The following is a 14,356-nucleotide window of genomic DNA, read 5'->3' as shown; positions in this document are numbered from 1 at the left end:
TTTTGCAGGCTTCTCTACTGGGTACTGACATGACTCCAAAAACCGGTTTTCTCCACAACAACTACAGTCATCTTCTTATATCACAGATCGTTACTGGCTGCCTTTCCTTCGAGTTAACAAGCAAATTTTAGACCCTACTGCAAAATGGCTACTCTGGATTGCCATGAGTTTGACCTGATCTGTGAACATGTCACTTTTCTATTAAAACCCATTCATTGGCTTCCTACTGCATGAGAATAAAATCCAAACTCCTTACCATGGTCTACAAAGACCCCATATGATTTGGCTATTTCCTGTCTCACAAAACTCAACTATCTCCCGGCCCCTTCCCCTTTCTCACTACTCTGCAGCCACACTGACCTTCTTTCAATACTCAAAGGCCCCATGCTTTTTCCATTCTCAGGAACTTTACATATGCTGTTCTTCTATTGCCTTCCTCTACAGCTCAGTGCAGTGGTGAGAGGAGGGGCTGGCTGGGCTTCCTGGGTCGAGTAGAGGGCTCAGAAAGCTGTGAAACTCCGTCATTTCCTGCATCAGGACTTACTTTGGTCCTAGATGGATAATATTGAAGATACATGCTTAAGCTATTCCTAACACCAGGATTTCTGCATGTGTTTTCTTCCCCAAGAAAGCCATAAACAGCGAAAATTTTGCTGTAAGTTTCCCTGTGTCCTCTCTCCCTCTCTCCCCTTCCCCCTCCCCCGAAACTAAAGTAAAAAGAATGTTAACTGGCCATTTTTCTGTGACCAGTGGACTTTATCTATACTCCCAATCCCAATTCCTTGTGAACATACTTTGTAAAGTCCTGTAAGATGCTGTCTCCTTTGCCATGCCGCTGCGAGGTCATAAAATAAATAAAACCTAAGTTGCAATTCCGGGTTTCCTTAAGATCTAAGACATGTCACAAATGGTTGTCTTTTTTTCTCGCTCTGGTAACATCTTCCCGCTGCACGTATTTCCCACCTTAAAGAGTTTAAAAGGCAGTTGTATAATCTAACTCTGGCTACCCACTCGGGACCCCTTCCACGCTGTGGAAGCTTTGTACTTTCACTCTGCTCAATAAAGCCTACAGCTTTTTCTCTCTATCAGTCCTTGTGTCTATCACTCGCTGCGGTCAGCTGACACACCAATTCTTTGGTGTGGCTAGGCAAGAACCTTACGTGTTACATTTTGGCGAGCCAGCCAGGAGTCTCCAGGAAAGACATCTAGATCGTCACATGGTGAGTATGATCGGACCTCTTTCACTTGCTATTCTGTCCTGTCCTTCCTTAGAATTCGGAGGCTAAACCGGGCACCTGTTGGCCACTTAAAGGCGATTAGCACGGCCACCGGACTAAAGACACAGGTGTCAGGCTGTCCGGAAAAGGGCTCTCTAACAACCCCTGACCCTTCGGGGTTGGGAGCGTTGGTTGGTCGGTTGGCCTGGAACCAGTTCCAACTCTTTTGCTTTCTGTGGTGGTCCCAAGGTACACCGGGAGTGCTCAGCAGACGTCTTAGTCTCCCAGATATCCTGGTTGAGACCATGGCCCCACCAGAGGCTCCCCCTGCACAGGTTGCTGAGCGTGAGACAGCCACATCTTCTGACTCCTGCCTCCTGGGTCCTAATGTCCGCCAGTTAGACTTCTTTCCTAATCTCATAAGCAAGGTTATTCCCGCTAGGCAGGATCAAGATTCCCTATTTAGAAGTCTTTAATTCTTCGGGTGGTGCCCAAAAGATCCCTGTTCATGGTTCCCTCCAGGGTTTAGGCAGGTGTCGCCATTTGATGGCTATTTTGAAGGGCCAGTTCCCCACCATGGTGTATGGTCCCCCACATCAGGACAATTTAAAGGCAGGTCTGTAATTTTCATGTGGATAGTAGAAGCCTTAGGGCATTTCCTCCATTGCTCCCCAGATAAATTTTCCCCTTCCTTGATGCCTCTCAAGTACAATCTGTGGTGCATAGGCACAGGTCTTAGAGCCGTTGAATTGTTGTTTCAACCATTCAATAATCGGTATTGGATGGAAGAAAATATAGTCAACTGGGACACAGGATACTGGTACCGCCTTGAGAGAGGGGCTTACTCCTTTGATGGCAAATGGGGACAGAAGGCTAAAGTACAGCAGCTGTTCTCTCGGCCCTGGCCTAGAGGACATCCACCACCTCCTTTAAGCTTACTAAGCCTCCTGTGGCTAATTCAGAGATTTCTCCTTGAAAGACGGTTTTATGGCCAGGCCCACATAAATTGGGCCTTAGTATGCAAGCATCAGTGGTGCCCCTGACCCAAGCCTTGCCACCCTGGAACAGGTAGGATGTGTTGGCAGAAGGACCACGATAAACCCAACAGTCCTTGTGCTCCATTTAGTGGTCAATGGGCCCATGGCAGGGGCAAGGGAAGTTTCCATCCTGCTGGTAAGCATGGTTAAATGCTGTAGATGGAGAGCTCAGGAAAAGTGGCCATGAGCTTTGAGCACAGTTGGATCTGACACTTAAGAGATGCCCTAAGGGAAGACAAGTCCCAGGACTAACCAGCGGTGCGGGCATCCCTGTGTTTGAAATTTCAGATGGGCATCACACCTTCAAAACTGGACACTCCCTTAAGATGTATCCTGAATTACTGGAACAAATTCAACCCTGAAACCTTAAAAAAGAAGCGGCTGATTTTCTTCTGTACCAATGCCTGGCCACAGTACTCCTTACAAAATGGAGAAACTTGGACCCCTGAGGGAAGTATTAATTACAACACCATTCTACAACTAGATCTTTTCTGTAAAAAGGAAGGTAAATGGAGCGAAGTCCCTTATGCACAGGCTTTCTTTGCCTTTTGTGACAATACTGCCCTGTGCCAAGCCTGCAAGCTTTGCCCAAATGACAAAGGCCCACAGTTGCCCTCATACTCAGGGCCTCTTCCCTCAGCCCCACTCTCCTCAGTCTGTGTCTCTATCACTCGCCGCAGTCAGCCGCCACACCAATTCTTTGGCGTGGCTAGGCAAGAACATTAGGCGTTACAATGGCACATGCCCGTAGTCCAGCTACTCAGGAGGCGGAGGCAGTAGGATTGCTTGAGTCAAGGAGATCTGAGCTATATCACGTGGTGACTGTGCCTGTGAATAGCCACTGCACTCTAGCCTGGACAATATAGTGAGACCCTCATCTCTAAATAAATAAATAAAAATAGAGGTCTTCCTCTGCAATACGTAATACTATGTATTATGTGTTTGTTTCCTTCGGTGCACTTAGCGTAATTTATATTTATTTACTTGTCTATTCTGTTCTTGTTTTGATACTCTTTCTAGACTGTTAACACTGTAAGGGCAAGGATTACATTTGTTTTATTCCCCAAAATACCTAGAGCTTAGTACAGTACCTGTCACAGACTAGGCCTTCAAACATTTCTGTAGAATGAGTAAAGGAATGAAGAAATAAATAAGCTGTGGAAATTACAGAGATAAAGTGTTTTATCAAATTCTTAGGGAGTGAATAAAACTAGTCAACTTCTTATCATCTGGAAACTCAGTGGTGGGTGGCTGTAGTTTGCTACTTAGAACTTGATACACTTTAGGGAAGCAATTATGTTCTATAGCAACATTTTCATGTCTGGAGAATATTAAAAGTTTTGTCATGTAACCTTTCAAAATGTCAAGTGCCTATTGTATTAAGGTTTTTAATGTTTTTAAATGACTTAGGCTAAACTGCATTCTCATTATTTACTCACAAAACCCTTGCATGACCCCGAGGAATAGAGTCAAGACCTACAAATGAAGACAAGGAAGTCAGCACACAGAGACTGAAATGGCCTGTCCTGTCATTGCAGGTGTCCAATTTTCCTGGCATGAGATGGAAAAACACTGTAGCAAGGTGACTGCAGAAAAGAATTACTCACCAGTGTGGGTTGGGACCAAATGACTTTAAGAGTACATGATTCAGTGACTCTCAACATAGTCAATGAGTTGATGTGGCTTCTTGGACTTCTATGCTATTTTCTTTGTTCCAATATAATTTTTTGAGTCCTAAATATTGCTTCTGGAGTTATACAAAATAATAACCTATGCAAGGCCAATGTCAAATCCTTGACAATTAAAAAAAAATGTATTGAGATCTGCCAGAAAATAGCCTGTGCCCTGCTAATTCCCTCTGAGTGACATTTCAAAGCTGATTACTTAGCCCCACTCAGACAGATATCCCACTGCAATCAACATCCTTCTTGTGTTAGCCTAATAGGGATTTTGCCTTAATAAGAAATATAGAATTGGGTTCTTAGTGATAATTATGATAATAATTTTCAAAAGACAAGTCTTTCCTTTAATAAATAATCCTTTTCTAAGAGCAAGCATCCTTGAATCTTACCTCTGCTGTTTTTCAAATTAACATTTTCAAAAATCAATTTTGATACTTGAGACTTATGCAAGGATAAGCGGAACTCAGAAGTGACAGATTCTGCTTTTATGTGGATATAGATGTGTACCTGATGCCAACAGTAGGGGCAGAATAAGCAAATTTACTCATTAAGGTGTTCTTTAATCTTCAGATGTCAAAGATAACCTCCAATTTATGTTAACCTAAATATCCCATCTTCCTCCTAAATTAATTAATTAAAACTAACAGAGGCTATCATATCAGCATATTGTTATCATTATAGCTTAAAACAAGACAAGTGATATCTCACTGAGGTTTTGATTTGCACTTCTTGATTACTGATGAGGAGCATTTTTTCATATGCCTTTTGGACATTTGTATGTACTCTTTGGAGAAATGTCTATTCAAGTCCTTAACTCATTTTTAAATCATGTTATTAGTTTCTTTGCTACCAAGATGTAGGAGTTTCTTAATATTTTGGAGATTAGCCCCTTATATCAGATATATGGTTTGCAAATATTTTCTCTGATTCTATTGGTTGGCTTTTCACTCTGTTGATTCCTTTGCTGTGCAGAAGCTTTTTAGTTCCATGTAGTCCTACTTGTTTATTTTTGTTTTTGTTGCCTTTGCTTTTTGGTGTCCTATCCATTGTCTTAATATGCTCAGACTGCTATAACAAAATACTATAAGCTGGGCACTGTGGCTCGTGCCTGTAATCCCAGCACTTTGGGAGGTCGAGGCAGGTGGATCACGAGGTCAAGAGATCAAGACCAACCTGGCCAACATGGTGAAACCCCGTCTCTACTAAAAATACCAAAGTTAGCTGCGTATGGTGGTGCATGCCTGTAGTCCCAGCTACTAGGGAGGCTGAGGCAGGAGAATCGCTTGAACCCAGGAGGCAGAGGTTGCAGTGAGCAGAGATGGCACCACTGTACTCCAGCCTGGTGACAGAGTGAGACTCTGTCTCAAAAAAAAAAAAAAAATTAAAAAAGTTAAAAAAAAAGCACAGTCTGAGTTGCTTATAAACAATGGTAATTTATTTCTATCAGTTCTGGAGACTGGGAAGTCCTACAACAAGGCACCAGCAGATTCAATATCTAGTAGAGCCAACTTCCTCATAGATGGCCATCTTCCACTGTTACTTCCATGTGTTCCATATGTAACTTCACATAACCAACAGGGGTAAGAGCTCTCTCTGGTCTCTTTCACAGGGGCACTACTCCCATTCATGAAGGCGCCATCTTTATGACCTAGTCACCTCCCAAAGGCCCCATCTCCAAATACTCTCACATGGGGGATTGGTCTCAACATACAAATTTGGGAATACAAACATTCAGCCTATAGTTTCCATGAAATCATTGTTGAGACCAATGTCAAGAAGCTTTTCTCCTATGTGTTCTTATAGGGGTTTTATAGTTTCAGGTCTTACACTTAAGTCTTTAATCCATTTCCATTGATTTTTGTGTACAGCACAAAATAAAGGTCCTATTTCATTCTTTTGCATGCAGATATCTTGTTTTCCCACATCATTTACTAGTCTCAAAGAGACTATTCTTTCCCTACTGTGTCTTCTTGGTACCCTTTTCAAAGAAGAGTTGACTATATATGTATGGATTTATTTCTGGAGTCTCTATTTTGTTCCATTGGTTTATATGTCTGCTTTTACTTGAGTACTATACTGTTTTGATTACTTTAGCTTTGTAATATATTTAAAATCAGAAAGTGTGAAGACTCCACCTTGGTTCCTCTTTCTCAAGATTGATTTAGTTAGCTATAGTCTTTTGTAGTTCCATATAAATTGGAAAATTGTAGAAGAGTTGGTAAGGATGTGGGGAAGTTGAAACCCTTGCATACTGTTGTTGGGACTGCAGAATGCTACAGCTGCAATGGAAAACACTATGGATGTCCCTCAAAAAATTAAAAATATATTTATCATATCATCCAGCAATTCCACATTGGAACATTTGTTCCAAATAACTGAAATCAGGACCTCAAAGATATATTAGTACTTCCATGTTAATTGACACACTATTTACAACAGCCAAGACATGAAAACAAATCTGTCTGAATGGATAAAGAAAATGTGGTATATACACATAATGGAGTATTATTTGGCCTTTAAAAAGAAGGATATCCTGTCACTTGCAACAACATCGATGAACCTGGAAGACGTTATGTTAAGTGAAATATTTCGGTCACAAAAAAACAATACTGCATGATTCCACTTATATGAGGTATCTAAAATAGTTAAATTCATAGAATCAAAGAGTAGAACAGTGGTTTCCACGGACTGGGGAAAGGGGGGAATGGAAAATTAGTAATCAACAAACAAAGTTTCAGTTAAGCAAGATGAATTTCTAGAAATCTGCTGTATAACATTGTACTTATAGTCAACAATACTGTATTATACAACTTAAAAATTTAAGAGGGTGATTTCATATTAAGTGTTCTCGCCATAATAAAATAAAATTTTAAAAATACGTAAGGCAGGTGGTTGGATGACTTGAGGCAATTTAACACTTCCTATTTCCACCAGCCATCTCCCATTCTACCTCCTATAAATATATAATTAAGTAAAAACAGAACATTTGCTAGGCCATAGCTATAAGTTCACAGCCCTCCTTTAAATTCACATTCCTGCCTCCAGACTGCTCATATATGGAAACTCTGGACCCATCATTGGAGACAGGCAACATGGTGAGGCTGCTAAAACTGTGCAGAGGTTCTTAAAGAGTACAGATGATACAGGAAGTAAAAAGAAATTATTTAGGCAGTTAGGGTAAGAGAGTCCTCGGTAAGGCTTCCCTTTTAACAAAAAGCAGCCCCCAACTAATTTCTTTTCTAACAAAGAACAGCCGTAAAATTGAGCTGCAGACATAGATAAGCAAGCTGGAAGCTTGCACGGGTGAATTCCAGCAGCTGTGTCAATAGGAAAAGGCTACCTGGAGGCCAGGCATGTTCAACATGGAGGCTCCATCGTTCCTTTTGTCAACCACCTGTACAGTAAAGGAACAGGCAACATGACGCCAGCCAGGCAGAGAACCCATCTGCATAATAAAAGATCAGCGTGGAGCAGCCAGCTTCTTTACGTGCTATGTAAATGACACACCTGGTCTGACCAATCTTTTGGGCCCTATGTAAATTAGACACTGCCTCCTCAAGCTCATCTATAAAACCCCATGCATTTCACCAGGGAACTGGCAACCCATTTTTCTCCAGGACCCTGCTCTGCACAGAGAGCTCTTCTCTTTCTTTTGCCTATTAAACTTCTGCTCTTGATCTCACTATGGTGTGTCATGTCCTTGATTTCCTTGGTATGAGGCAACGAACCTTGAGTATTACCCCAGATGAATGACACTGCTTCACAGAGTAAAGAAAAAAAGTTGCAGGGAGTCAGTGGCAGTCCCTACAGTGTTTTTATGACACTGTCTCTTGTTACATCATCACAGGTACACATCCTTTCAGTATCAAGAAGATACCCAAATTTCACTGATACAATGATGAGAGCACTGAATGAAGTGCTGCAAAAGTAGGTTTCTAATTCTGTCATGCCACTAGTAGCTGCAGATCCTTACCCAAGGTTTTAGTTTCCTCATCTTAAAATGGAATGTGTTGAATTTCTGCTTCTGGGAAAATAGAGTAGATGTATTTTTCCTATTTGTCCTGTTAAACACAATTTTAAAACCCTGAGCTTTACACGTAAAACAAATACAAGAAGACACTGAAAGGTAGAGAGAAGACAGACCAACAAGAGATTTTGGGACATAGGAAAAGAAATGGGGATGGGTTTCCTAAATTTTCTTTTAGCCTCATATATCCCAGACTTAGAGCTGAAGACGCCAATAATATTGGAATGCCAGTGGGCTCAAACAAACAAAAAAACCACAACAAAAACCTACTCTCTCTAGCCAAAGACAGAAAAAGGACAGTTTAGCAAGGCAGAAAGCTTTTAGACAATAAGAGCGAAGCACCACAGTTAAGACTGTGGCCCCAACCTCACTTGTGCCTGCAAAGGCTGATTTAGGAGCTGAGACTTTCAATCACACATCACTATAGCTAGATGCCCCAAAACCCCCACCAGAGGGCTGTTTGAGAAGGCCAAGTAACAAGCCAGGACATCCATTCCTGCTGACTGGTTATAAATCCCCTCTCCTCATAGTAACGCTGGAAACCATTTGAGAGTCTGTAGTTCCACCCCCATTCAGCGGTAATGAGGCACCACTCCCTGTCCCTGCTGGAGTGGTATCAGAAGAGGCCCAGAGGATAGTGGAGGCTTTCACCATTAACTAGTAATAATAAGGCCATCTCTACTGCAGTGTCAACAGAGACCACAGGAGGAATCATAAGTCCCACCGTTTCAGCAGTAATGTGAAGCACCTCTTTTCCCCAGGTGTCAAAAGAGGCTGGTGGGAAACTTGGACTTCTACCTCCACCAGGCAGTAACAAAGAGATTCCCTCCCCTTTTCCTGACAGAGAAAGATAGTAAAAGTAAAATGCTTAGATAAGATCCAGAGTCTCATTTAAAAAATATAAAAAGGTTAAGATTTTATTTGAAAATCACTCATCATAACACAAAGACCTGAGCAATGTAGCAAGAACCTATCTCTACAAAAAAATAAAAATAAAAAAATTAGGTGTGGTGGTATGCACCTGCAGTCCTAGCTACTTGGGAGGCTGACACAAAAGGATAGCTTGAGCCCAGGTGATTGAGGCTACAGTGAGCCATGATTGTACCACTGCACTCCAGTCTAGGTGAGAGTGCAAGAGCTCATCTCATAAAAAAATGAAAAATAAAAATAAGACCCTAAACTTAACTAAAAATACTAACAATAATGCCAACAGTGAGATGGCAGAGATGTTAAATATTACCTGACAAAGATTTTAAATTAGCCATCATAAAAACACTTCAATGAACTGTATAAACACTCTTGAAACAAATGAAAAATAGAAAGTCCCAGAAAAGAAATAAAAAATGTAAAAAGGAACCAAAGAGGAACTTTATAACTTAAAAATACAATAACTGAAAAAAAATGAGTGCAACAGTAGAATGGAGGGGACAAAAGAAAGAATCAATAAACTGGAAGACAGAACAAAAGAAATTACCTAATCTGGCAGGGTATGGTGGCTCACGCCTGTAATCCCAGCACTTTGGGAGGCCGAGGCAGGCAGATCATGAGCTCAGGAGTTCAAGACCAGCCTGACCAACATGGTGAAACCCCATCTCTATTAAAAATACAAAAAAATTAGCCGGGCGTGGTGGCAGGCACCTGTAATCCCAGCTACTCGGGAAGCTGAGGCAGAAGAATCATTGAACCCTGGAGGCAGAGGTTGCAGTGAGCAGAGATCTCACCACTGCACTCCAGCCTGGGCAACAGAGGGAGACTCTGTCTCAAAACCAAAAAAAAAAAAAAAAGGAAAAAAAGAAATTACCTAAACTAAACAACAGAGAGAAAATAAACTAAAAAATAAATGAAAAGAGCCTGAAAGACATGGTGAACTGTAACAAAAGATCTAACATTTGTGTCATCCTAGTTCTGGAGGAGAAGAAAAATAAGACTTCTCTAAGTACTTTAAAAAGTAATAATTTATACTTTAAAAAGTACTCAAAGACATAGTGACTAAATACTGCCCAAATTTGGCAGAAAATGTAAGTCTATAGATTCAAGAGGCTGGGGAAAGCCCAAACAGGACAAAACCCAAAGAAATGCATGAAAAGACACATAGTGATTAAACTTCTGAAAACTATAGACAATGAAAAAATATTGAAAGCAGCTAGGAAAAAAATGACACCTCACTAATGGGGGAAAAATAATTCAAATGACAGTAGATTGCCCATCTGAAATCACAAAGGTCAGAAGCATGAAGAAATCACAAAATATACTGGACTGAATAAAAATGAAAATACAACATGTCAAAATTTGTGTGGCACAGCTAAAGCAGTGATGAGAGGGAAATCTATAACACTAAAAGCATAAGTGAATCAAGAGAAAATTCTCAAATCAATACTATAATATTCCATCTCAGTGACCTGATAAAAGAAGAACAAAATAAACCCAAAACAGGTGGAAGAAAGGAAATGATAAAAAGCAGAAGTCAGTGGAATTAAAAACAGAAAAACAACATAGAAAATCAACGGAACAAAGAGCTGGTTCTTTGGAAAGATGAAGAACATTGACAAACCTCCACACTGCGAGGGTAAAACCACCTACTCAAGCCTCAGCAATGGTGGACGCCCGTCCTCCGACCAAGCTCGAGCATCCCAGGTTGACCTCAGACTGCTGTGCTGGCAACGAGAATTACAAGCCAGTGGATCTTAGCTTGTTGGGCTCTGTGGGGGTGGGACCCGCTGAGCCAGACTGCTTGGCTCCCTGGCTTTAGCCCCCTTTTCGGGGAAGTAAACAGCTCTGTCTCACTGGTGTTCCAGGTGCCACTGGGGTATGAAAAAAAACCTCCAGTATTATTAACAAAGAAAAAGAGAGAGAAGACAAATTACCAATATCAGAAATGAAACAAATGATATCACTAAAAACTCTCCAGACATAACAAAAGATAATAAGGGAATATGGATTGAGTATACCTTAACTGAAATACTTGAGACCAGAAATTTGGGTTTCAGATTTTCTTTTTCCAATTTTGGAAGATTTGCATATACATAATGAAATATCTTGGGGATGAGACCCAAGACTAAACACAAAATTTATTTATTTTTATGTAAACCTTATACACACAGCCTGAAGGTAATTTTATACAATATTTTAAATGATTTTTGCATGAAACAAAGTTGTGTACATTGAACCATCACAAAGCAAAGGTGTCAGACATGAAATTTTTCACTGTGGTGTCAAGTTGGTACTCAAAAAGTTTCAGATTTTGGGGTATTTCAGATTACAAATTTTCAGATGAGGGATGCTCAACCTTTCTCAAGGTAGTTTCCTTGAGAAAACTACCATAATCCATCCAATATGAAATAGATAATTTGAAATAGACCTATAAATGTTAAAGAAATTAAATCCATAATTTTAAACACTACCAAACAAGAATTCTTCAGTCCCAGATGGTTGGTTCTACTGGAGAATTCCACCAAACATTTAAAGAATTAACACCTATTCTACACAACATCTTCCAAAATCCAGAAAAGATTCCCAGTTCATTTTATGAAGCTAGTATTACTCTATATACCAAAACCAGACAAAGACAGTGCAGAATAAGAAAACTGAAGACCAATATCTCTCATGAACACAGATGCAAAAAAAATTTAAGAAAAAATATTAGCAACTAGAATTTAGCCACATATAAAAGAGAATTATACATGATAAGTAAAAGAGATTTATTCCAGTGATGCAAGGCTGATTCAACATTTGAAAATCATTCAATGTAATCAATTTGATGTAATCTACTATATTAATCAAAGGGAAAAAATACAACACAATGAAATAAATCAATGCAGACCAACTTATTTGACAAAATTCAATGCCCATTCATGATTAAAACTCTCAGAAAAATAGAAGTAGAGGGGAATTTACTCAACTTCATAAAGAGCATCTACAAAAGAAACCTACAACTAACATTATACTTAATGTTAAATTGCAAGGATCTACTTTTACTACCCTTGTTTGACATAAAACTGGAATTTCTAGCCAGTGTAATAAGGCAAGAAAAGGAAATAAAAGGCATACAGATCTGAAAAGAAGAAATAATACAGTCTTTATTACAGAAGAAAGAATTTCAAATTCTACAAAAGAAAAAATCTTCTAGAACTAATAAGTGAAATTAGCAATGTGGCAGGATACAAGATCTACATGTAAAAATTAATTATATTTCTATATACTAGTAATGGATACTGAAATTTAAAACATGATACTTCTACAATAGCTTTTAAAAATTACTTAGGTGTAAATCTAACAAGACACATACATGATTTGTATACTAAAAACCACACAATGCTGATGTAAGACATCAATGATATAAATAAATGAAGAGACATACAATGTTCATGGATTGGAAGAGTCAAAATAGTAAATATATTGCTTCTCCACAAATGGATATGCAGGTTTCACACAATTCAGCAAGGTTTTTGGTAGATAAATAGCATAAGATCAGTCTAAATTTTACATGAAAATGCAAAGGAACTAGAATAGCTAAAGTAATTTTGAAAAAAGAATAAAACAGGAAGAATCAGTTCTGTTTTAAGACTTATTATATAGCTACATTAATCAAGACTCTGTGGTCTTAATGGAGGGATAGAAAATAGATCAATGGAAGAGAATACAGAATCCAGAAATAAATTCACACAATTATGCTGATATAATTTGGGTCTGTGTCCCTGCCCAAATCTCATGTCAAATTGTCATCCTCAGGTTGGAAGTGGGGCCTAGTGGGAGGTGATTGTATTATAGGGGTGGATTTCCCCTTTGGTGCTGTTCTTGTGATAGTAAGTCATCATAAGATCTGATTCTTTAACAGTGTTTAGCATGTGTGTCCCCCCACCCCCAATTCCTCCTGCTCTGGCCATGTGAAATTGTGCCTGCTTCTCCTTCACCTTCCGCCATAATTGAAAGTTTCCTGAGGACTCCCCAGCCATGCTTCCTATACAGCCTGCAGAACCATGAGCCAATTAAACTTCTTTTCTTTATAAGTGACCCAGTCTCAAGTATTTCTTTACAGCAGTGCAGGAACAGACTAATACATATGCCCAAAACATTTTGACAAAGGTGTAAAAGCAATTCAATGGAAGAAAGATGACCCATTTAACAAATGCACCATATGGTGCATTCATACTACTCAGCAACAAAAAGGAACAAGCTATTGATATATGTAATAACTAGATGAACCTCTAGAGAATTATGCTGAGTAAAAAAGCCAGTTCTCCAAGATAACATTTATGATTTCATTTCTACTACATCCTTGAAATGACAAAAGTATGCTCTTTGGTGCTGAAATTATGTCAGGAATTAGCATACAGGGTCAATGTGGAAAAGAAAGGTAGGCAGCTTAACTGGCTTCTTTTTTTTTTGGTTTTTATTTATTTTTATTATTATACTTTAAGTTCTAGGGTACATGTGCACAATGTGCAGGCTCGTTACATAGGTATACGTGTGCCATGCTGGCCCACTGCACCCATCAATGTATCAAATGGACAGCCATAAGTTCAAGAAAACATGAAGAAACTTGGCCTAAGTCTTATATCTTATTCAAACAATTAACTTGAAATGAATAATAGATTTAAATTTAAGATGTGAAATGACAAAACTTTTAATAAAAAACAAAATCTTCAGTAATTAGGGCTACACAAAGACTCCTTGGACCTGATACCAAAAGCATAATGCATAAAAAAAGTTGATAAATTGAACATTATCCAAATTTTAAAATATTTACTTGGTGAAAGGCCTCATTAAAAGATGAAAAGACTGGTCACAGACTGGCAGAAAATATTGGCAAACCACATACCTGACAAAGAGCTTCTATCTAGAATATATAAAGAACTCTCAAAACTAAACAGTAAAAAAAAAAAAAAATACTATCAGAACATTGGCAAAATACATGGAGAGACACTTCACCGGAGAGAACACACAGAGAGTAAATAAACACATGAAAAGATGTTCAACATTATTAGCCATCAGAGAAATGCAAGTTAAAACCACAATTAGATATCACTATGGATCTATCAAATTGGCTAAAATAAATAATAGTGACAACACCAAATGCTAGAAAGAATATGAAAAAATGGAATTACTTGCATATTGTTGATGAAAATGTAAAATGATAGTCACTTTGAAAAATAGCCTGAAAGAAAGAAAGAAAGAAAGAAAGAAAGAAAGAAAGAAAGAAAGAAAGAGAAAAGAAAGAAGAGTAGAGGAGGGGGAGGGGGAGGGGAGGGGGAGGGGAGGGGAGGGGAGGGGGAGGGGAGGGGAGAGGAGGGGGAGGGTAGGGGAGGAGGAGGGGAGGGGAGGAGGACTGGAGGGGAGGGGAGGGGAAGGGAGGGGAGGGGAGGGGATGTCCTTCAATGGATGAAGAGTTAAACA

The 14,356-nt window shown here is 39.4% G+C and overlaps 1 long non-coding RNA gene across 1 annotated transcript in view; it reads left to right on the top strand.

Moving 5' to 3' along the window:
- Positions 1 to 1,071: 1,071 nt before the first annotated feature.
- The window catches only part of LOC109029366 (uncharacterized), a 60,301-nt gene continuing 47,016 nt past the window's right edge, over positions 1,072 to 14,356 (top strand). The window contains exon 1 of the long non-coding RNA XR_008670740.2: positions 1,072 to 1,220. This is a non-coding gene — a long non-coding RNA (uncharacterized lncRNA). The remainder of the gene's footprint in view (positions 1,221 to 14,356) is intronic.

Source organism: Gorilla gorilla, chromosome 14, assembly GCF_029281585.2.
Source record: "Gorilla gorilla gorilla isolate KB3781 chromosome 14, NHGRI_mGorGor1-v2.1_pri, whole genome shotgun sequence".
Lineage (NCBI taxonomy): Eukaryota > Metazoa > Chordata > Mammalia > Primates > Hominidae > Gorilla > Gorilla gorilla.
The sequence above is the reverse complement of the archived record's forward strand: the minus strand, read 5'-3'. Positions and strand labels throughout refer to the sequence as shown.